Consider the following 23,137-nt stretch of genomic DNA (forward strand, 5'->3'; position numbering starts at 1 on the left):
TTTTGGGTTTGTTTTTTTGTTTTGCTTTGAGACAAAGCCATAAAGTACACCTAAAGTAAATGCCTTGCTAAGGCTGAATGAACACCTAGACATTCAGCAGCATCTAGATGCAATTAGCTTAGCAGCGTTTACAGGAAAATATGAAGTTTTTGTGGCCTGGCTTAACGTGGCTCTAAGCTGGTAAATCCAGGAACATCTAAACACAGGAAAAACTGATCTGGGAAACATAAGGCCTCAATCTCAAATGTGTTTAGGCACAGACTATGAATTCCTGTGGGGGACTCAGTGTGATATATGTGAATAGTTGGGGGTGGGAAACCCAATACAAGGCAATGCAGGGCTGACATTACTTGTGACTATTCATGTGTAATTGAACATGCAGCGATTACCTGTGGATAATCGACCCTGAACACAGACAGTTTGTGTCCTGGGCTGATCATCAATAGGTGGTCACTGCATGTCTGATTACATTGAAATGGCCACAAATGGCTGTGGGTGCTGTCAGCCCTACATAGCTTTGCTAGGGGCTTCCTGCTGAGTCTCCCCTAGGAATTCATTGTATGCACCTAAACGCATGTGTGAGTGAGGCTTAAAAGTTGTTGCTGGATGCAGGTGGCCTATGTGCATAGAGCCTAAAAGCTGATTTACAGCAGCGTGGTCACTATGCAACCGGGCAGTTACTCGGCACAGGACCTGGAAAACCACAGCAGTGCCTACTTCAGTGATTCTCTGCTTCCATAGCAGTCCCAGAGGTATGGCATATGCATACTTACAGTAGTCCAAGTGGAACCAATGTAAATATGCAGTCAAATCCAAATCCAAATTTATGGTGACAGGCAGAAATCCTGTTTAGCTAGTAGACTATTCTATTTCTTACCATCATATAACATAATTTATTTTGAAGCATGGATACTGCTAAAAGTATATTAATTACTATAAATAGTTTGTGTATATTTGGCTGTCATAGGTGGCTTTCATCTACATGGTTGCAAGTTTAAGACACTACTTTATTAGCTATACTTACAGGCAAAAGTGTAAATTAAACCAAATGCAAAGGAACATTGTTCCATTCTCAAGAAATCATTACAAATGGTTTATGAAAATCATTGCAGGTATTTAACTCCATTGCCAATGTACAGCTTTTCACAATCTAAATTATGCATTTATTTTACAGTATATAATCAATTTGTTTTGATCTGTTTGCTTTTTAAAATTTTGTAAAAAGTTTATTTTTTTTCTTCATTCATGAAAGGTTCGTAAGAGGTGGGAATATCATGTCATCAGTGTGGGATGCTGACATCTGAATTCACAAACGTGAGGGCCTAACGGGGACATTTCGCCCACTGAGTCCTTCATTACACCATATAAGGTACTTTGTCCCTTTACAGTTCTTTTTTTCTATTATTTTATTTTACGTTTTCAACATACAAGGTAAGCAGGTAATAGCGAAATATATACCGTACCAAGTAGTGGTCGTGATACAATGAGTAAAACATAACATATCAATATCATACAGAAAGGAATGACAGACATGAGGTAGTGCCAGTTTAAGAGAACCTGCAAACCCTTGGATCAAAATAACTGAAGTGAGAAGGGGCTAGGAGGTATCCGACCTGAAATTTAAGGTCACAGCTTCAAGTATTATGTGGGGAGCAAGGGAGAGGGGGTGTCAGTAGGAGGTTTAGAGAAAAGGGTGGACAATTGAGGGGATAAAGGGGTAGGGGGGAGATGTGGAGGGAGGTCCACACAGGCAGGTCAATAGGACAAGAGTGGGACCTATTATTGCCCTGATTCTCCTTCAAACAGTAGGTGCCTGTCCTTCAGTTGAGAATGTAAAAGCGTCCCAAAAGGAACCAAATGGACGTGTACATTTTGTGTTTGTTTTGGGCTGATAGGATCAGTTCCTCTATGCGCCGGATTTCCTTTACATTACATGCTCATAGTCTAATGGATGGAGGAGTGGAGCTTTTCCAATGGACAGGACTACATGATTTGGCATTAACCAGATGTCGTAGAACAGATTGTTGATACGTCTTTGTGGGTATGGTAGACAGATGCAGGAGAAAGTAAAGGTCTGTAATCTATAACTGTTTCATTTCTATTTAATTTTTCCTTTAACAGGTATACTTTTTTGTATTACACACTATTGAAAACAGTTTAAAATTTATAACACAGAGCACAGGGTTCGGTAGTATGGAACGCACAGGGCAGAGGTCAGTAGTACACAATACAGTGCAGAGGTCCGTAATACATAACACACAGTGCAGAGGTCTGGAAAAATGAACATGTATCTACCCCTCAAGCAAAAATACCCACCTTCCAGTACAAACATCCTCTAAGCTAAAATCCCCCAGAACACAAATTCGCCACTTCCCTATAAAATTCCATTTCCAGACCTTGGATGCAGCAGCAACTGACACAGTGAGGTAAGTCCTATCAGGTCTGCCCTCAGCTGTGTCAATTGACATGTCAGAGCTGAGGAGTCTACGACATCATTCGGTTCTGTAAAGTCTATTGGCACTTTAGTTATGAGATCTGAAGGAAGGCGACCATTTGTGATGGAGGGGCAGCATGACAGAGTTGCGACCTACCTATAATATGTTGCTGACCACCACTTATCCAGTTCCCCTTTCCTTTTTTCCCTTTCGCTCTACTGGTTTTTCTTTTTTGTTCTTCTTTGGACTTCATGGTTCCTAAAAACAGTGCAGTCTGTATCATAGGGTTTATTCAATGACAAAAATAATATTTTATTATAGTAAGATATGCTGCTATTGATTTGTTGTTGGTGTGTTTGCCATTTCCTGAGGCTAGAATGTTTTGATCTTAAACATGATGCTTTCCATTCTTTTTCTCAGACATTGTAATAAACATATTTACACCAAGAAAAAAAGGTTGCATACTGTGAATAGACATGAGACCAGGTTGGCAAACAAAAACTTGTAGATCTTATAATTTGCAAGTGACAGATTGATTTAGAAGAGAAGTATGACTTTTGAAAAAATAAAGATTTATACTCACCATCAATCTGACGCTGCATCTGTCCCCCACTGGCTCTGCAGTGAGAACTGAGTGATCAAACACCACTGATCGCTCAGTTTTCCCCTCCACTCTGCGTAGAGAGCCATATCTGTCAGTCACCGGTTCTCTGCTCTGTCCCTCCAGTGCTCACTGGAGCACCGGGCTATGGAGGGGAGGGGGCAGCTGACTCAGTCTCACAGCAGCACAGCTGAGAGGCTGAGCCAGCTGCCGGTCCAGGCTTCTTGGTGGATCTCGACTATATGGTCAGGATCTTTTCAGAGCCTGGATTGGCTCTGTGACGTCAGCTGACAACGGGCTAAAGCGGGTCAGTGCATGAACGAACAAACTGCACTCCTGTGATCCCCTGGATGAGTATAGCCAAAGTAAATTTAAGATTCAGGATGAAGGAATTTACTATAAAAGGGTTTATTTTTTTTTTAAATAAATAATAGCTACTCCTTACCTTGTTACTCTTACCTTACCTTTCCTGGTCACATCCTGTAGGCTCCTTATGTGACCTCCTCTCCTCCCATGTGACAGTGCTCAGTTCCAGCAGCCAATGGCTAGGCCTGAGCACTGACAAATGATCGGAGGGAGTGACATCATCACTCACCTTTGCATCCAACACCAGCTGACACCTCAAATTGTAGTGCTGACTGCAGCAAAAGCAGGAGCTGCAAGGGAGCACTGGTAAGCTGAATATAACTGGGCAAGATGACAGTGGGGTTGATTTACTAAAGGAAAATAGGTTTAGCTTAGTCAATGTGGTGAACATTCACGTTGAAAAAAAACATAATCATGTGCAAGGAAAATATTATATATATATATATATATATATATATATATAATTTTATATATATATTTTTATTTTTTTAATTTTTTTTTGCTTGAACATGATTGGATCATGGAAGTCAGCACTGTTTACCTCATTCACCAAGCTAATGAAAATACCCTTGCAAATTGAATAGCTTGTTTGCTTTTAGTAAATCAATCCCAGTATCTCTATAAATTACAGAATGCTGTATTTAGATCACTTCAGGCAACACTGAAAATTAAACCTTGAGATGCTTTCGAGATAGCACAGCCTACTGGCTTAGTGCTCTAGTTTTTCAACCCAGCTTTGCAGTACTGTACCAGCCAACCTCTTTTTGTCAATAATCTCTGATGAAAGTAAATGGTAATCTGAGTTTACCAAAGTTGCAGTGTTTGCTGCATAGCATTAATAACTCATGATTGATGTCACTTGTTGCCTGGAATTGTTCTCTCCTTTTTTTTTATTTCACTAGCCACCTCTTAAAATGTTACTAAACCCACAACGGTAACATCAGACTGTATATGCAGTAAAGCATGCTTGTTATACTCACTGTAGAACCTAAAGGGTTAATTTTCCACATTGTGTAAAAAGGCTGTTTGATCCTGTTTTCTCTGATCCTGCTCTTCTTCCATTGTCCCCTAAATATCCCCGATAGAACAGAGGTTTGGCGTTACTCTGCACGTACTCAGTTTGGTTTGTATTGCTAAAGAGGTTTTTTTTTTCTTTCTTGGGAGAATGCGTGTGATCAGCATAGGGCCAATCAGCACTAACCAGACAGAGGTCAGGGGTCCTGCATCCTCCTAGAGGAGAATGAAAACTCCTACAAGCTTAAACCAGTGCTCTGCTGGACACTGATAGAAGTCATAAGACTGCTCCAACTGCTAATGAAAAAAGGTATTTAGCAGTTTATATTTACTAAAATAATTGCAATTCAATGTTCTGTGTACTGTGGGAGACCAGATATAGTGAATGCAGGGTCCTGGGTTTAGTAACACTTTAAGGCTTTGAGTTTCGTGCTCTAAGTGCTATTTAAAGAAGAACATAACTCTGGAAGCCATACCCAAAAAAGGCTGGCAGAGGGCAAAGGGCTAGTCTCGTGTTGCCTGCAACTGACCTTTTCCCCATTACTGACTTATACCTTGTTCTGCATTGTGTGTCTGCGTGGAAGCAGTCGTCTTGGTGAGGACAGGGATCTTGATTTCTCATTTCAGTGCCTCCAACTAGGAGAACAATGAACAGCACAATGGTGATATTACCAAATCTCCTGAGACTAGCATATGGAGACAGTAGTGCCATAGATCTCAAACTGCTGATATATAGCTATGACACTGTAGGAACAGGAGTACCTAGGCACACTTACATATCAGGAAGTGCTATATTTTTGGAGGAATTACAGGAAAAAGTTACATTTTTCAGGGTACTGCTTAGACACTAGTTACATATCTAAATTTTCCCTATAAAAGAACAGATCTTCTTTAAACAACAAATGTGTTCCATGCTGAAAGATTTCTGTGACCGGTGTTTCCTATTATCTTTGTTCCATTACAATTGTCTCTTGTTTTCCATTAGTATACCACAGTAGTCTAGTCTGCCAGTTGGAGTCAGGAGTTCTTGGTTTGCTTTTGGAGTGCTGTTTTTCTGTGGATCAATGCTTGCTGGTCTTGCTGGAAGTACTGAATTTAGTATGCATTTTAATTTGGTTTTCTGTATTTCATTGCTTTAAAGCCAGCTCTTTTATAATGCAGCAGTGTGAATCTAGTCCGTTACTTGTACCAGCAGACAGAAGGTTGTCCATTAACAATGTTACGTCTATGCTCATAAGCTAACATGTGTAACAAGGCCTACAATTTCAGCGGGATGCTTTTCACAAAAGTTGCACATTTTAGGTGCATTTAACTAATTGAAGCCGATCCCCAAGCAAAACCTTCCTTTTCAGTTTTGAATGGAATTGGATTTTTTAAAGGGATGGCAGGAAGGCAATGAAACCACCACAGACAGGGGCGGACTGACCATTTGGAAACTCGCGCACTGCCTGAGGGCCCGGGGTCAGTAGGGGGCCCCATAAGATGCCCGTGGTACCTTTTTCATAAACTTTTTTGAGTTTGGGCAAGGACACAGGGACCCCATGATCCCCAATTGCCCGGGGGCCCCATGAGTTGTCAGTCTGCCCCTGACCACAGAGGTTCTACCTCTTTATTTTTGGCTGATATAAATGTTTTTGTTGCGTTCTGTGCCCCCAATGGAATGATTTCCCATGATTTTCTGTACTTCAGATCCTCTATCTTTGGGACAGAAGGTGGTGGTAGCCTTCCGATGACAGCAATAAAAACCTGCAAGTAGTTCTAGCCTTTCTCCAGTTTCTCCAGGGCTAGTCACTGCCTCTTAGCAAAGAAGAAAAGTATCAGTGAGGCAGCAGCTGCTTTGACCTGAAAGGACCCTGTTCCAGTTGACAGCTAAGCATTTGGGAGTCTAAAGTCGACCATAGATAGATCAAATCTCAGCCAGTTCAGCAGGGACCGGCCGAAATTCAATCCATCTTTGGACAGGCTGGTTGTACTAAAGTCTATCCATCGATTGACTTCAGTACAACCAGCCTGTTGGATTTTTTGCATGTGATCACTGCCGGCTGCTATAGCTAAGGCTCCCTGATGTCAGAACACAATTGCGCTGTGAGAGTGATTCCCCAACAAAACTGATTGTGTTGATGACGGAATCGAGCAATTTTCTTTCCTTCCACTTGTGGTAGAAGGAACGAAAATTGTATAATCTATGGCTTGCTTAACTGTTGTCTTTTGAAGGCAGCAGCAGACCTAGGGGTCTATTCACACTGTTGCGTTATGGTACGGCACATATGTTATGCCATGCGTTAAGGTGTACTTCTGTGAGCCTGTCCTTTTAAATGGGATGCCTAATGCACCAAAACACACCAAAATGGTGCTTGCAACATTAAAAACATGATCAAGAGGTTCCGCTTATTGCGGCAATGCAAATGCATTGAGAAAATGCGTTGGGGTGCCATTCCAAATTAATTGCACCATATTGCATGCGTTACCATGCTTTGCAGTAACAAGTGTTTTAATGCATGATACTATTACCAAAGTGCAATAGTGTGAACAGGACCATAAAGGCAATTTTTATTTTTTAATAAAATTTAAATTAAAATTTGCTTTAAGTGCTTATGTCTAATACAAATTAACTTTGAAAGATACTAACATTTCTACGGAATTTTCTGTAAACTTGACAGTAAAGGAATAATTCAACTTTATTTAACATTAAACTCCCAACTTTTCTGTCATTAGCACAGTTAAACAACATACCCAAGAAGATTAGTAAGTAAGGATAAATCTAGGGCATGCTGATGTTTATGCAAATGAAATGTGTATAAGAGAGAGAGTGCCTATCAAAGTGAACTAGATATTGGCTGAGGCTCTGGTGGAGTTTGTTTTTTTTTTCCTATGCTATTCCTAAACCTTTAACTACTTCCCTACCGGGCCAATTCTGACATTTCTGTTCTACATGTAAAAATCATAATTTTTTTCCTAGAAAATTACATAGAACCCCAAAATATTATATATCTTTTAACAGAGTTCCTAGAGAATAAAAAGGTGGGTTTTATCATTTTTTTATGTCCCATGGTATTTTCCAAACGTGTATCTTTTGGGGAAAATCCAATTTACTATTAGACCCTAGATCTCTCCTCTGCCCTTAAAAGGATCCGATCACACCAAGATCAGTCCCCAGATGCTTTCCCAAGCCAAAATGGCTTTGTTGACATCTGGAGAAACCATAAGTGATAAAATACTCGTCGCTTCGGGTTTCTAATACCATAGAGATAATCGGGGACCTTATCGTCCCTGTTCAGCTCTATGGTAAGCTGATTGTAGTGCTGGCTTCAATCTTCGGCTCCCTGACTGCATAGGGGAGCATGGAAGGACACCGGAGAGCAACGGGAGGGGGCACAAGCATTTAACCCTTGCAGTGTGAGGGCAGCTCCATTGCAAGGGGAGTATTTTTACTTTTCCTGCAAATGGACTTCAAAGTAAAAGAGTTGTTATACAGGAGAGCAGGTGTATTCTCTCCAATAGAACCACGTTTTAAGAAAATGGACCTTACAGTAGTTGACGGGTATTGTGGTCTTCCATAGTTTTACATTTTTGAACTTTAGCTATCCACATACTCACAAAAGAGGGTGATTTAGGTTGTAAAAGGGTACGTGCCCTTGCAATATTAATCAGATAATAGTTTAGTTCCATTGGACAAATACAGTATGTACTATTGTCCTCTTTGTCTTCCAACACAAATCCAGATAGGGAGGAAATTATTCCACATTTTAAGATTGTGAATAGTTATGCTATTAAAAGTGGCCAATTGTGCATCCAAAAGCAACGGTGTATAGCATAGAAAATGTGCCCCAGCACAGTGAAGGAATGTATTCTTGTGGGATTCTAAGCACCAGCTTTCTTTGCATGTAGCAGTACGGCACAGGCATGTCACCATGCTCCCTGAAACATTGAAAGTTGAATTCCAAGGTTAGTATGTTTTATTTTCTTTCTTAAAATGCTGTTTTTTTTATACATCTTTTTTAAAATACTGGGTGCTGGGTTGTCACCTATTTTGCCTGGTGATGGGCTTTAAAGCTACATGTTTCTTTTTAACAGTTAAGGCAGATGACAGGTGGTGGTCAGTTTTTATAGGAAGTAATCCTGAGAAAAAAAATCCAATCAGGCATTTATAGCAGTTTATAGTAGAGCTGACGACACCTGTTTGGGGGGCTTCTTAATCTCCAGTAGCCCACCTAACCATAAGCTATCTGTTGATCTCATCTTGCCTTTCATATACATATATTTCATATCACATGATCTTTTATGCAGCCTAGTACAACTGACCCTGATTTACTAAAGGAGTAAAGAATGTTCAATTTCAGTGTGAATGAGGTGAAACAAAGTGAAAATTTATTTTTACATATATTAACCAATGTGCAAGGAAAATGTTTAAAAATACTTATTTTCACTTGTACATGACTATATAAGTCACCTAATTCAATAAGTTAAACATTTCTCTGTAAAGAAAAAATTTGTTTAGCTTAGTGAATGAGATGAAGCAGTGGCAATGTCAGTCATCCAATTAGGAACAAGGAAAAATTCTGTTTTTTTATTTTCCATGCACATAATTGAGTATTCTTTGCAAAATGAATTTTCTCTCTGCTTTACCTAATTCACTAAGAAAATTCTCTTTGCAAAGCTGGGGCTGCAGGTTTTTTACATTCATTTTGTGCAGTGTAGCCTTACTTGCACTGATCTGTGTGTCTCTCTGTGGCTTCCCTTAGGGATGAAGAAAGGAAGTTAATGCTTTCTTTCTAAATGATCAAGATTGTTCATAATTACAGTAAAGAGATTCTTTGATGAGCCGAGTTGGAAAATCACTGGCTTAGGATAGGGGGTTTCTAGAACAGCACATTAGCAGTGGTATTTGTACAGCCAGATGACTTTGTGTGCTCGGGGGTGCTAGCATAAACACCCAGCACACGTATTTGCACACTGTTTATATATTTTTATTTGCAAATTTTGACATTTGAATTGTGCTTGCCTTTAAGGACTGTACTGAAATGAGATCTAAAAAAATGTGCAAATGTACTTGTCAACTCTGGCGTATAGTAAGCACATTATAAATTGCCACAAGCATACCACACATGAGTAATTGTGAAAGTATCAACACATACAGAACCTTAGCTAGGTGATGGAAGGCTGCTAACCTGCAGCTTCGTTAAAAAGCTGAACACATTTGCAGTCAGAATATTACTGTTTTGAAATGATTGCAAAGGCATACGTTTTATTTTTTTAAATAACAAACATATCGCACTTAGCTGCTCTTTGCAATGGTTTTGCCACCCTGCTGAATGTTCCTATAGCAAGCAGCTTGCTATGAGGACACTCGTGCATGCTCGTTCCTGAGCCAGCTCTGTGTGTCCATGGACACACAGGGGTTTATTTACTAAAGCTGGAGAGTCCAAAATCAGACTCCCTTCTGCATAGAAACCAATCAGCTTCTAACCTCAGCTTGTTCAATGAAGCTTTGGCAATGAAACCTGGAAGCTGATTGGTTTCTATGCAGAAGTGAGTCTGATTTTGCACTCTCCAGCTTTAGTACATAAACCCCACAGTGTCAGCTCTGCCCCACTCCCTTCCCTCTTCTCACTTGCTGTGATTGACAGCAGCAGGAGCCAATGCCTCCCACTGCTGCCTCTCTGTCCAATAAGGAGAGAGAGCTGCTGCTCTCGTGCACATCACTGGATCGAGATTGAGCTCAGGTGAGGGGGTTAGGGGGGAGTTGCATGTAGAAGGTTTTTTACCTTAATGTAGAGAATGCATTAAGCTAAAAAAAAATCATTCTGCCTTTAGAACCACTTTAAAGGCATGGGCATGCAGGACAAAGCAACGGGTTTACTTTACTGCAATGGACCCCAGATCTCCATGCCTCTGGGTATGGGGAAGCATGTGGCTCACTCCTCTTCCTTCTATATGACATCGCTGCTTTATAGTTATTGGTTGCTCGGGCACCCAATGTGTCATGTTGGGCTTAAGAGAGGGTCTTTAGCCCTGTGTAAGCTCCATGTCGTAGTTTTGAGATTACAAAGGGCTTCCTCTCTTTGTATAAGGAAGACGTAGGCCTCTTTCACACGTGCGGTTGTTCTGCCACTTGTAAATGCATTTTTCATCATTTTGAAATTCAAACACTCTTGGCACAGAGATAACTTGTGTTTGTACATTGCATTTATCTGCTATTACGTGTGTTTACATGTGGCTGCATTTTAGCTGCGGTAGTAAATTATTGCCTTTTCTATAGCAACTGGTTACTTATTTTTTCTTTGTACTGCGATTAACTGCGTTTATGTACAGATAGCTGCAGTAGATCGCTCCTGGACGCTGTCAACTTTTTTTTTTTCTAAACGCATAAAACTGTATGTTGTGAAAACATTGCTAAACGCATTGTGTGAATGGAGCCATAAGGATGCACTGTCTGCATTTAGCTGCAGTAAGTTCCTCTAACTGCAGCTAAAAGCTGAAATCTAACCACCCGTGTGAAAGGATTATTTACCACATTGAAAAGTGCTCTATGTATGGAGGACTTATGAATGAATGAAAAGTCCACCACCTTCATTCATAGAGCACTTTTCATTGTGGGAACCAATAGTAGGGCTTCTGTGAATGGAGCATGAGGTTGTAAAGGGTGGGCATGGTAGGCACTTTTGACGATTGCATGTCAAAGCTGTGGCCACTCATATTACCCCTGCAGCACTGGAAGATCACAGCTGAGGAGGTATGTAGGAGCAAAGGAATGAAGATTTCAACTAGGGGTGCACTGAAATTCCGGTGGCCAAAATGTTTCGGCCGAAAACACCCCTTTTGGCCATTGGCAGAAATGAAAAAAAGCACCGATACAGGTGCCGAAAAAACCCCGCCCCTCGCCGCCACTCGGTAGTTCTCAGCCTTACCTGAGAAACCATAGAACGATCCCAGCGCTGGGCATAGAGATGAGTGAAGGAAAGATGTCCCCCACTCATCTCTATGCCTTTGCAGGACAGGAGCTTTGTCACTCCCGATCCGGCCATTTTTTTTTTTTTTTAAAGCACTAGATCAATGCATTTTTTTTTGATCAAACGCTTTACATTGCAGAGGAGAGATGTGGGGTCTTATTGACCTCATATCTCTCCATAAAGAGGACCTGTCGCTAATTATTTCTATCACAATGGATGCATGCATTTCTTGTGATAAAAAAAATTAAATTAAAAAAAAAAGTTTAAAGTGCCCCCCATCCCCCCGTGCTTGCACATACTGTAGTGGTGAACGCATACGTAGGCCAGGCCCACATATATAAATGGTGTTCAAACCACACACATGAGGTATCACCACGAACGTTAGCGCAAGAGCAATAATTCTCGCATTAGACCTCCTCTGTTACTTTACACTGCTAACCTGTAAACATTTTTAAAGCATCACCCATGGAGATTTTTAAGTACTGTAGTTTCTCGCCATTCCACGAGTGTGCGCAATTTTAAAGCGTGACATGTTGGGTATCTATTTACTCGCCATAATATCCTCTTTCATATTTTACAAAAAAACTGGGGTATATATTTTTTTTTAATCAAAGTGTATTTTTTCTCCAAAAATATACATTCATTTTTAAAAAACTGCGCATTTCGGTTTCGGTTTTCGGCCAAGTGCATTTTGAATTTTCGTTTTTGGTTTCGGCACCAGAATTTTCATTTCGGTGCACCACTAATTTTAACCTAACACAACAGCCTTCACCACATGTGACACTCTTCCTTCATGGTAAGTACTGTTTTTGGCACTGTAAAAAAAATCTCTAAACTTCAGCTTCAATAAGCAGGACTGTGCACATCAAGGCTTGCTATAGCTTTAATAGTAAGGTAGGAGGACAGTTATATGAGGCTCATAATTGACACCCTAAGAATATAGTATTTGCCCGCAGATCAGCTTTGAAAGATTTTATGAGGATTTTGAGATGGAAGCCGTTTCTTCTGCAGCACAATGTACATTTTTTTATGACAGGCACAAAAATTCTGAGTATGCGGCTCATTTTAATTCTATAGTTTTTCCATAGCAACCTTCAGGCGTGCTTTCAGTCATGCTGCCTGCTAAAATGTTCTTTCCTGTAAGAGGAAGCAAATTGCTTCGAAGTATTTACAGTGTGCTCTCACACACCAGACATTGCAACATGACCAGGGGCGGACTGACAACTCATGGGCCCCTGAGCAATAAGGGATCATGGGGCTCCTGTGTCCTTGCTCAAACTCAAAAAAGCCTATGAAAAAGGTACCAGGGGCATCTCATGGGGCCCCCTACTGACCCCGGGTCCTCGGGCGGTGCCTGAGATTCCAAATGGTCAGTCCACCCCTGAACATGACCCATTCTAGAAGGTGCAAAAATCTCTGCTTCTAAACTTCTCTCTGCTATCCTAAAGAATCCCTGTCACACAGTTAAAAGTACAGAAATCAAGTATTTTAAATGCTTACATTTCAGTGTTTTTCCTTTCCATGCATGCTTTTGTATTCATTGATATGTGCTTTTGAATTTTCCTGAAAATGTGACTGCTTCAGGAGAGTTGATCCTCTAGCAAAGCTCCCTCCCTGAACATCTTAGCCCTCTCTTCTTCTGGGAGGCAGTCTATTTACTCTGCTGCCTCAGATCCTCTGCCCCTCCACTCACCTCTCTACATAACCTTCTATGTAGCTGCTGGAGGAGTGAGCAAAGGAGAATACATACGTGACAACTCTGAGGCTGATGACATCACATCCAAGATGGTAGCACCCAGTGGCAGTCTCAGGGTTTTTGGATTTTTACACAAAGAAGGCTTTTACAGGTGATTAACATACATAAACATGTTAACTTTTCCCATCCGCTCATTGCATATAGATGGCGGATGGGAAGCTTTGCCGATGCGGGCTAACATACTTGTACGTCAGGCCGCATCAGCGGCACCTGCGCGTCTTACAGAGCATGCACCCAGGAGCCCAACGATCGCTATACCGCCCAGACACAGTGGATCACAGTACCGCTGTGTCCAGGTGATTACATGGTGTTTTACCATGTGACTGCTGTGACCAATCACAGCAGTCACATTGTAAACACTGTAAAGTAAAAATTAAAGATCGCTTGAGAGCAGAGAGAAAGGATCATGCAGGCTGCATGTACACTCACAAACTGCAGTGCCAGCTACCCCGTGTCCCAGTTTAGTGCCCCCGTGTCCCTGATCATATCCATAATAAATAATACAGCCAGCCCCTGTCACCTGTCCCAGCACAGAAATACACCCATACACCATACCAATGTACTGATCACCACCATACCCCACACCAATGTTCTGATCTCCACCAAACCAATGCCCTGATCACTGCCATACCCCATACCAACACCCTGATCACCACCAACTGCCAAACCAGCACCCTTATCATCGCTATACACTATAACAGTGCCCTGATCACTGCCATACCCCATACCAGCATCCTGATCACCGCCATACCCCATACCAGCACCCTGATCACTGCCATATCCCATACCAGCACCCTGATCACCGCCATACCTCATACCAGCATTCTGATCACTGCCATACCCCAAACCAGCATCCTTATCACCGCCATACCCAATACCAGCAGCCTGATCACCGGCATACCCCATACCAGCGTTCTGATCACCGCCATACCTGCGTCCTGATCACTGGCATACCGGTGCTGAAAATTGGCCTGATGTGGAAGGGGGTGAAAGTGTCCAGACTTGAAGTGGTTAAATGTACATATAGGAATAAGCCTCTGTAATTTTCAGCTCAAGAGACGGTTTCAAACCCAACTTCTGGGGAAGTATGTACCACACATGAGCAATTTATAGGCTTAAAATAATCTATGTAACACTAAATCCAGTGGAGCCAGATCTGGGCAAGCCAACCAGGGTTCCCACAATTTTTCAAACTTTGCTGGACATCTACGGTGGAGGTATATTAATTTTTCATAGTGTAAAGTGTTCCCTGCAGCACTTATCCACTCCTTTCTAGTTGGGGCAGTCCCCAGCTTCCATCACTGAGGAAGCAATTTAAAAAACCTGAAATAACGCTTTTGGTAATGCCTCAATATGATATCATCAGGAATTCCCAATATACAAGGTTTCAGGTCTAACTTAACGGTGGTTTAAAAAACAGTTTTAAGAAAGTGCCTAACACTGACTCCCAGTATTGATGCAATTTGGGGCACCACCAAAGTGGTGAATGAGATCTCTTTGATTCCTCTTGTATTTATTACAGAGTGTAGTGTACCCTTAAAAGAATATAATATTGGAAGTGCCTGTGAAACACACTGAGGGAGCTTAGCTGTACTGATTGTAGCGCCACATCCTATTGCTGCTCTTCAAACACCCCTGAAATATTCAAGGGTTATATTTATATTGTTGTCTCCTTTTCTGGTTATTAAACATGGGTACTGTTTTTTTTAAGTGGAAAATGGACTGGTGGTCACCAATTGCTTCTCAACAGGCCAGCTTTACAGAGCACATAGGCTGAGGCTGCAGCTCCAGCGGGTCCATCACTGGCTTTTTCTGCTGTAGCTGTCTCTTGCTAATATTGATGGACAACAGACCAGGAGGTCAGACTAAGAGATTCCAGCAATGGTAAAAAGAAAAATTAGGACCAACCACCAATCTGTGAGGATTAGCTCAAAAACTGTGAATGGTTAGTTAGGGGGAACTAGCAAGTATGCTACTCACATATTATGTAACATATTATGTAACATTGGTTACTATTTAGAAATGTTAAATTTTTAATTTCTTATGACAATATTTTTTATTTCTTTTGTATTTATATAGAATTTGTATTTTCCACACCCTACCTTTACCTATCAACACAATGGCAGAGCCAAGTTGCTGCCAAAGCAACACACCTAACACTTTGGTCATTTTAACAAGACTCCCTATATATGTTGGAACCCCTCAGACCTGACACCTTTCTGCTTCACTATACAGGGCCCCTGCCTCCTGAATTTAATTTTTTTCATGTCTCATAGTCTACATCAGGGGTCTCCAAACTTTCTAAACAAAGGGCCAGTTTATGTCCTTTAGACTTTAGGAGGGCCGGACTGTGGCCATTGGGAGTAGAAAATGTCCTGGCATCAGTGGGAGTAAATAATGCCCCATCTTTGGTGTCAGTTAGAGGAATTGATAAGTAAAATGACATGTGACCAGGGAAAGCTTTCACTTTTGTGTGTCCTCAGGTCACTGGTATCATCCTTTCAGTGTTGGCATAGATGTTGTCACCAATGTTTTATACATCTAGTATTAAGGTAGAGTTTCCTCACTCTGTTGGTCCTGGTGACCATAGTCAACGAAAGTCAAAGTGAAAAAAAGCCAAACTTTTGAGTGGTCACCAGAACAGGAACAAAAAGGGAAATCGTACCATGGGAACACTACTTCTGGTGACAACTAGGGATTCTTCACTGAAAGGATTTCCTCTCAATTCCTGTTTTGGCTATAAGATAAGAAGTGAAGGGAAATCTCCCCGACAGGACACGTGGCAAAAAAAACTGACAGGATTTATAATCCTCCCTCACATTTTCCAAAATGAAAAAAATAAGCTTTGCCCTCAGTTATACTTTAAAAAACGTGTTTTTTTCTCTTCTTGTTTTTACCCTTGCAGGGCAGTGTAAGATGGATTTTGTGATAAGACAATGGAAATTGGAAAGTCTAGCACCCTTGGTCTGGGCTTCAAAGTTGTAACTACATGTCAAAATGTTATTTGACATTATTTGACAATATTTTTTGTTTGTGCTATTTTATTTTTTTTTCTGTTGTGCATTGTTGAGGAATGAGACAATAATTACTTTAGACCTACACTGTAACAACCCTAATGTCCTTTTATATAATCCTAGCAACAGTCAAACATTGACAACATCTGGTAACACTTACCTAACAATGAGATATTGAATTTTAGATATGGTTCTGTTATGGCAACATTTATTTACGGTATGATTGCATTGTTTATCGGCCTATATGATTATATTTAAGATATTCAGCAGGTGTGCTGACCAAGCAGTTCCAGCATTACGCCTTGTCTGTCTAGTCCTCTTTGCCATAAGGACACCACACCATGTCTGGGCTCCACGGTTTGCTCATTAAAAAAAATCTTAATGAATATGAATTTATGTTAATTGACCTTTTGTGTAGATACAGATATTATATTAACTTGAATATCAGTAACAAGACCACACAAATCAATCATATCATTACTACTGTCTTAAATGCCTTGCCATATAACGTCATTCATATTCCTTTAGTAATTCCTGAAATAAGCCTTTTGATGTATAATCTAACACTCCCTGAAGTACACAGATAAACACCCTTTAACTGTCTTTTGTGTCTCATGTCAGAGCTGCCATACCATCTGTCACACACAGATACCTACATCTGGGTAGAAGAAAACATCAATTGTTCCCTAATAGGATGAAGAATGCTTAGATTTACAAATTCAGCTGTGCTGAAAATCAACATAGAATTATCTTACTCAAAGATCATCCATACCCTTGTAAAGAATCTAATGTTTGCATTAGATTTGTGACCAGTCTTTCAAAATGTGTGTTTTTGGGGTGTAATTAGCTGAATGTTTATTTATACTTGGTTTTGTGTTGAATTAAAGGAGATGTTCATAACAAAACACCTAGATGATAGTTAGACAGTTTAGGTTGCCCATTGACATAGAGAGATGGTCACAGTATCCAAATGTTTTAATCAAGAATGGTCAACAAACTTATGCCTATTGAACTCAGAAGAGACAATCAATAAATCTAGGCCATATACAAGTAGAACTGTGTTAGATTTTGTTTGTTTTTGGAAGCTTCGTTTAATTTTCTAATGGGGTCAAATTGATATTCATTTTTGATCATAGCAGCACAATGGATATTTTTCTCAAATAAACACATTTCTAACGTGGAATATGATATTGAATATGAAGAAGTACAGAGATTGCCAATAAGGTAAGCCATAGGTGATGCAATTTTCTTTCCTGCAACCAAAGATTGCAGGAAAGAAAATTGCTTGATTCCCCCATCAACACTGACTGAATCCATCCCACAGTGCTATTATATTCTGTTGGTGGGGAGTCTTCCTTGTCAGTAGAATGCAATGATTACTGCTGGCTGCTACAGCTGTCTCCAGTAATCACATGCAAAATATCCAATAGGCTGGTTGTACTGAGGTTGATCGATGGATCGACTTCAGTACAACCAAGATGCCTATATATGGATTGAATCTCGGCCAGTCCTTACTGAACTGGCTGAGATTTAATCCATCTATAGTCAGCTTAAAATCCACAAGACTTGGTAGCTTAAAAAAATATGCATCTATAACTTCATTCCCAATAGTCTCTTCATTGGCACTGTTTAAATATATTAATATTTATTAAAATATGCCTTTAATTATTAATAATTTATAAAAGGTTATAATAATTTCAGCGCCTAAAAAAGTTTTTTTGAGGCTGCATGTGATAAATCTCACACAGAATTGCTGCAGCTGATGTTGTCACACTGTTTAGGCTTTGCTATTATTTTTTTTTATTTGTTCCGAGCTGAATGGTTTCAAGAGATTCTAAAGGTTCATGTCTATACTTACCTGCTGTGTGTAGTGGTTTTGCACAGAGCAGCCTGGATCCTCCTCTTCTCAGGTCCCCCGCAGGCTCTCCTGCCTTGCCTCCTCCTGTCTGTCGGGTGACCCCACAGCAAGCGTCTTGCTATTCACACACAGAGCCGTCGCTTGGCCCTGCCCCTCTCTCCTCATTGGCTGACTGGCTGTGATTGACAGCAGCTGGAGCCAATGGCTCCCACTCGTTGTCTCAGCCAATGAGGAGGCAGAGTCTCTGGACAGTCAAGGCTGTTGTTGACATCGCTGCATTTAAAGTGTATCTAAACCTAAACCTAAAAATTTAATATATAGCAGTTTGCTAGTCCTTCATATGGTGGCTGCATTTGTTTTCTTTTTTTCATGCTTCTTTTGCTTTGTTTTTACCAGATAATCCTGCAAATAGTACACTTCCTGTGTCTAGGTGGCTACGTCACTCCACCATTGTATCTATGGAAGGAGCCACCTTAGGGTGCTTTTCTGATATGGACCACAAACATGTCCATATCTCTTCATTTTCATTAGAACACATTTGTCTGTACCTATGCATAAAGAGAACCAGTCAGGTCCGCAAAAAACTTTGAAGTACATAGGACCTAGTCTAGTGCCCTGTGTCATAATCTTTAAAGACAGGAGAAAAATGGGAAATCTCCACTGCTCCAAAAAAAATGATTTGCATAAATACCTTTACAGCCCCCTCCTTCCTGGACTATAGGGGGCAAGAAGACAGATTGAGCTCCACCATAGTACACTGACCATTAGACAATGCATGCTCCAAAGTTTATTAACAACATGAATGGTTCTCCAGCATAATAAAATATGATAAAATTTCCCATGTCAGTTCTCCTGTAACTGACGAATGTTTATTAATGTGACTTTTACATTTGCCAAGCAGAATGCACCAGACATTTTAATATTCAAGGAGCCTTTTTTTTTCAAATCTTTGTTTGGTATAGTACAAGTGAGCCTTTTATCCTTCAGAAACAAACAGCTCATAGAAAGCAAACGTACAAAGAAAAAGGCATGTGTTAAAACTGCAAAGCAGCCTTGTACAATCTGTACTTTACTTAACTCGAGGAGATTTAGTTTAGGAATAAAATGAATCTTAGCCACTTCTGTATATTGTTAATAAATACCACCCTCAGGGCTCACAGAAAAGCTGTTAACTGCACAGCATGTACTCAACAAAAGCATTAAGAATACAATAGGGCTGGTCAGAGGCAGGGAACAAGTAGTGCATGGTGGTGTTGCACTAGGAGTTGCAGTGATAGAAACTGCTGTGGCATCAGATGCTCCAGCATACCCCTTCTCCCCAGATTGCCTTAATATTGCGTGGTTCTTTTTATCACTGCACAGTATTGCTGTGGTCCCTAATGGTGCTATGAAGACCTCACATCTGTGACCTAATTGGGAGAAATCCTTAATTATAGAATATAACCAGGGCTGTTAACATTGGTGTATAACTAGTCCTGAAGCTTTAGCTTCTTCTGTGAGCATAAAACCACAACTTATTTATTGCCAAAAGTATTGGGACGCCTGCCTTTACATACACATGAACTTTAATGGAATCCCAGTTTTAGTCTGTAGGGTTCAATATTGAGTTGGCCCACCCTTTGCAGCTAAAACAGCTTGAACTCTTCTGGGAAGGCTGTCCACAAGGTTTAGGAGTGTGTCTATGGGAATGTTTGACCATTCTTCCAGAATCGCATTTGTGAGGTCAGGCACTGATGTCAAGACAAGAAGGCCTGGCTCGCAGTGTCCACTCTAATTCATTTCAAAGGTGTTTATCAAGTTGAACTCAGGACTGTGCAGGCCAGTCAAGTTTCTCCACTCCAAACTCGCTCATTCATGTCTTTATGGACCTTGCTTTGTGTACTGGTAAGCAGTCATGTTGGAAAAGAAAGGGATCATCCCCAAACTGTTCCCACAAAGGTGGGACATGAATTTGTCCAAAATGTCTTTGTATGCTGAGGCCTTCAGAGTTCCCTTCACTGGAACGAAGGGACCAGGCCTAACCCCTGAAAGACAACACCATACCATAACCCCCCCCCACCAAACTTTACACTTGGCACAATGCAGTAAGGCAAGTACCATTTTTCTGGCAACTGCCAAACCCAGACATACCCATCAGATTGCCAGACAGAGAAGTGTGGTTAGTCACTCCAGAGATCACATCTCCACTGCTCTAGAGTCCAGTGGTGGCATGTTTTACACCACTGCATCCAACACTTTTCATTGCACTTGGTGATACAAGAATTGGATGCAGCTGCTCAGCCATGGAAAACCATTCCATGAAGCTCCCTACTCGTTGTTGTACTAATCTGAAGGCCACGCGAAGTTTGGAGGTCTTTAGCTATTGACTCTGCAGACAGTTGGCGACTTATGCACACTGTGTGCTTCAACAAGCGCTGACCCCGCTCAGTCATTTTATGTGGCCTACCATTTCATGGCTGAGTTGCTGTTGTTCCCACTTTGTTGTAATACCACTAACAGTTGACTATTTAGTAGCAAGGAAATTTAACGGATGGACCTATTGCACAGGTGACAAGCTATCACGGTATCATGCTTGAATTCACTGAGCTCCTGAGAGGGACCCATTCTTTCACAAATGTTTGTAGAAGCAGTCTGCATGCCTAGGTGCTTGATTTTATACACCTGTGTCCATGGAGGTGATTGGAACACCTGATTCCAGTGATTTGGAGGGATGTCCCAATACTTTTGTCAATATAGTGTATATTTCTTACCAGTGTGTGGATATAGTAACCAAAAAAGTTATGTCCCCATTCACATTTGCAGAACTACATGGACACTCAACTCACAAATCACAAGCATTCATGCAGAGTGCAAGGGTGAACATATTGAACCTGCCGTGCCATTCATTGTTAATGATGTCCCAAATGCTCCAAACAAGAAGCTGTTATTTGTGCACACAAAAACATATGTTTATATTAAATGTGAAGGGGTCATGAGTTTCTGTTGGCACATTTGTCATTTGTAGTGCAGCCCATTGAGATGAATTGTCTGCCTTGACATGATGTTCCAAAAAAAGGCGCAAGAAGCAACACATGATGTCATACTACACAAGTGTGGATGCAGGCTAGTGTCTGACATAAAACTACTGTTTATGTTAATGCATAAACTACAAAATAGAATTCATTTTTTAAGCTTATATAACTGCAGTTTATTGGTGCATTTATATTTGTCTGGAGTTTAGCTTCAACTAAAAAAAATTGACGTTTTACTAAACAGTAGTCAACTATGGGATTATGTGGTGGTTTAATGTAATTCTTCATCAAGGTAGCTTCATCAATGCTAGTTGTGGATGTGCTAATGTGTCGTCATATACCCAACAGCAGTCTTTATAGGGTTTAAAGTCCAGTTGAAACCTCCTAATTTTTTTCTGTAAGCCAAAGGGATGTTGATTAGAGAAGTGTTCAGTGGAGTGTGTCAGATTGCAGGAGAGCCATGCTGCTACTTGTGTGTGAGAGGCACCCTTTGACTCTTCTAGTGCTGCCAGAACAGAAATTTGTAACCCTTCCTGCAGCACTTAGCTGATAAAAAAAGTAAAAAAGAGGCATATTTAGTACCATACATGTAGCTTGGCATTGTTATATTAAATAAATAAGGAGGGTTTAATTGGACTTATATATTGGAGTACCTATTACATCTGCATGCATTGGATTGGTTTTCAGTGCAAAAAGAAATAGTTACATGATCAATGTGCAACAGAGCTCGGCCATCCCTGGACCACTAAGACTCTGAAATGAAAGGGGGATTGGGGGGGGGGGGCTAAGGACTCTGATGTGTAAGGGGTGGGGGACTAAGGACTCTGATGTTAAACAGGTAGACAGGAAACTCTGATGTGGAGTACAGGGACTGAGCACTCTGATGTAAAAGGGGGACTCTAATGTAAAAGGGAACCCTATTTAGACCCAGCTGCCTTAAGATTTTGCATACTTTTAGTCCAAATCTCTTTATTCATTAATATGTACATGGAAATGTATTCCAGTGTATGGTACGCTATATTAGGCAATTCCATGTGCAATAACCCAACATTAACATAGGAAGAATATTATAAGTGAAAGAGGAATCAGGAATGTATCAGGAAAAATGCAGTGGATAAAGGAAGAGAGAGGGGAAGGGTTAGGAAAGGAGAACATATATGGGAAATTGAAATGATTTCTAGTCGGAGGTCTTGTAACTCATTTCCCTATTTGGTGGACTTGCCCACTGGCGATGTTCTTCTGGACTGAAATCTTTCAAATCCTCTCCCAGCTGTAGGAGGTTACTATACACCTGGACTCTCAAGCTGCTTTATTTAACGTACACTCTCTGGAGTTGACCAAGGCTCAATTGCATCTTCAGCTTCAAATCACCATGTCCTTTAAACGGACAGTTACCAGAGCATGTATAACTCCTATGCTATACCTCCTTGCCATTAAACATAGTATTACGCAGGCAATGATACAAGCAAAGGTTGAGGCAACCCTACAAAATAGGATCTGCATATACCTGAATATCTGGTGACTCAGGGCAGATCACTTTTTCTCTCCTAATTTTGACATATCTCTTTTGGAGCCTTGAAATCTCCCTCAATAGGAACCATAGCCCCTGTCAGCCCCTGTGATTTCCCCACTCCCCCTTCCCCACTCTACTTGTTTTCTTCCCTTGTTAAATTTTCATGCTCTCTACCTCTGTTCTGAGCCCCTGGCTGGGATATTGTTTTCTTCTCTACACCTTATCTCCAAGTTCTACAGTTATTTGAGAGTAATGTGTTCATTTCTCTTTGTTTTATAACACAGGTAATGTTCTTTCTGTAGCTGGTACTATAATAACAGAGTAATTCTTTATCCTGCTAATGTACTCTCTACATGCTCTGCCTATGTTGTGGTTGTAATTGTTTTGCCCTTGTTATTCTTACCATACCTATGCTGTATTTTAAAACCATCAATAACATTTTTTGATCAAGAAATTATTTCCAGGGAACACTGTGTTACATTATGAGGAAAAACAAATAGGAATGAAGAAAAAACACCAAAATGATTACCAATAGAAGTGAACTTACATTTGTGAAACATTCAAAAAAAGAAAAACCTTTGAAGTTAGTACACTTAAATGTACAGTATGAGTACACCCC

At 40.6% G+C, this 23,137-nt stretch overlaps 1 protein-coding gene across 5 annotated transcripts in view; it reads left to right on the forward strand.

Annotated features, from left to right (window-relative positions):
* Positions 1-23,137, forward strand: part of FYN (FYN proto-oncogene, Src family tyrosine kinase) — a 259,186-nt gene that overhangs the window by 97,751 nt on the left and 138,298 nt on the right. For 3 of the 5 annotated variants that reach the window (XM_089664471.1, XM_089664473.1, XM_089664472.1), the window contains exon 2: positions 1,253-1,369. The exons of the other annotated variants lie outside the window; for them this stretch is intronic. The gene's annotated coding sequence lies outside the window, so the exon portion shown is untranslated. The remainder of the gene's footprint in view (positions 1-1,252; positions 1,370-23,137) is intronic. 5 annotated transcript variants of the gene reach the window in all.

Source organism: Staurois parvus, unplaced genomic scaffold, assembly GCF_062004578.1.
Source record: "Staurois parvus isolate SC_StPar_1 unplaced genomic scaffold, SC_StPar_1.0 ptg000048l, whole genome shotgun sequence".
Classification (NCBI taxonomy): Eukaryota; Metazoa; Chordata; class Amphibia; order Anura; family Ranidae; genus Staurois; species Staurois parvus.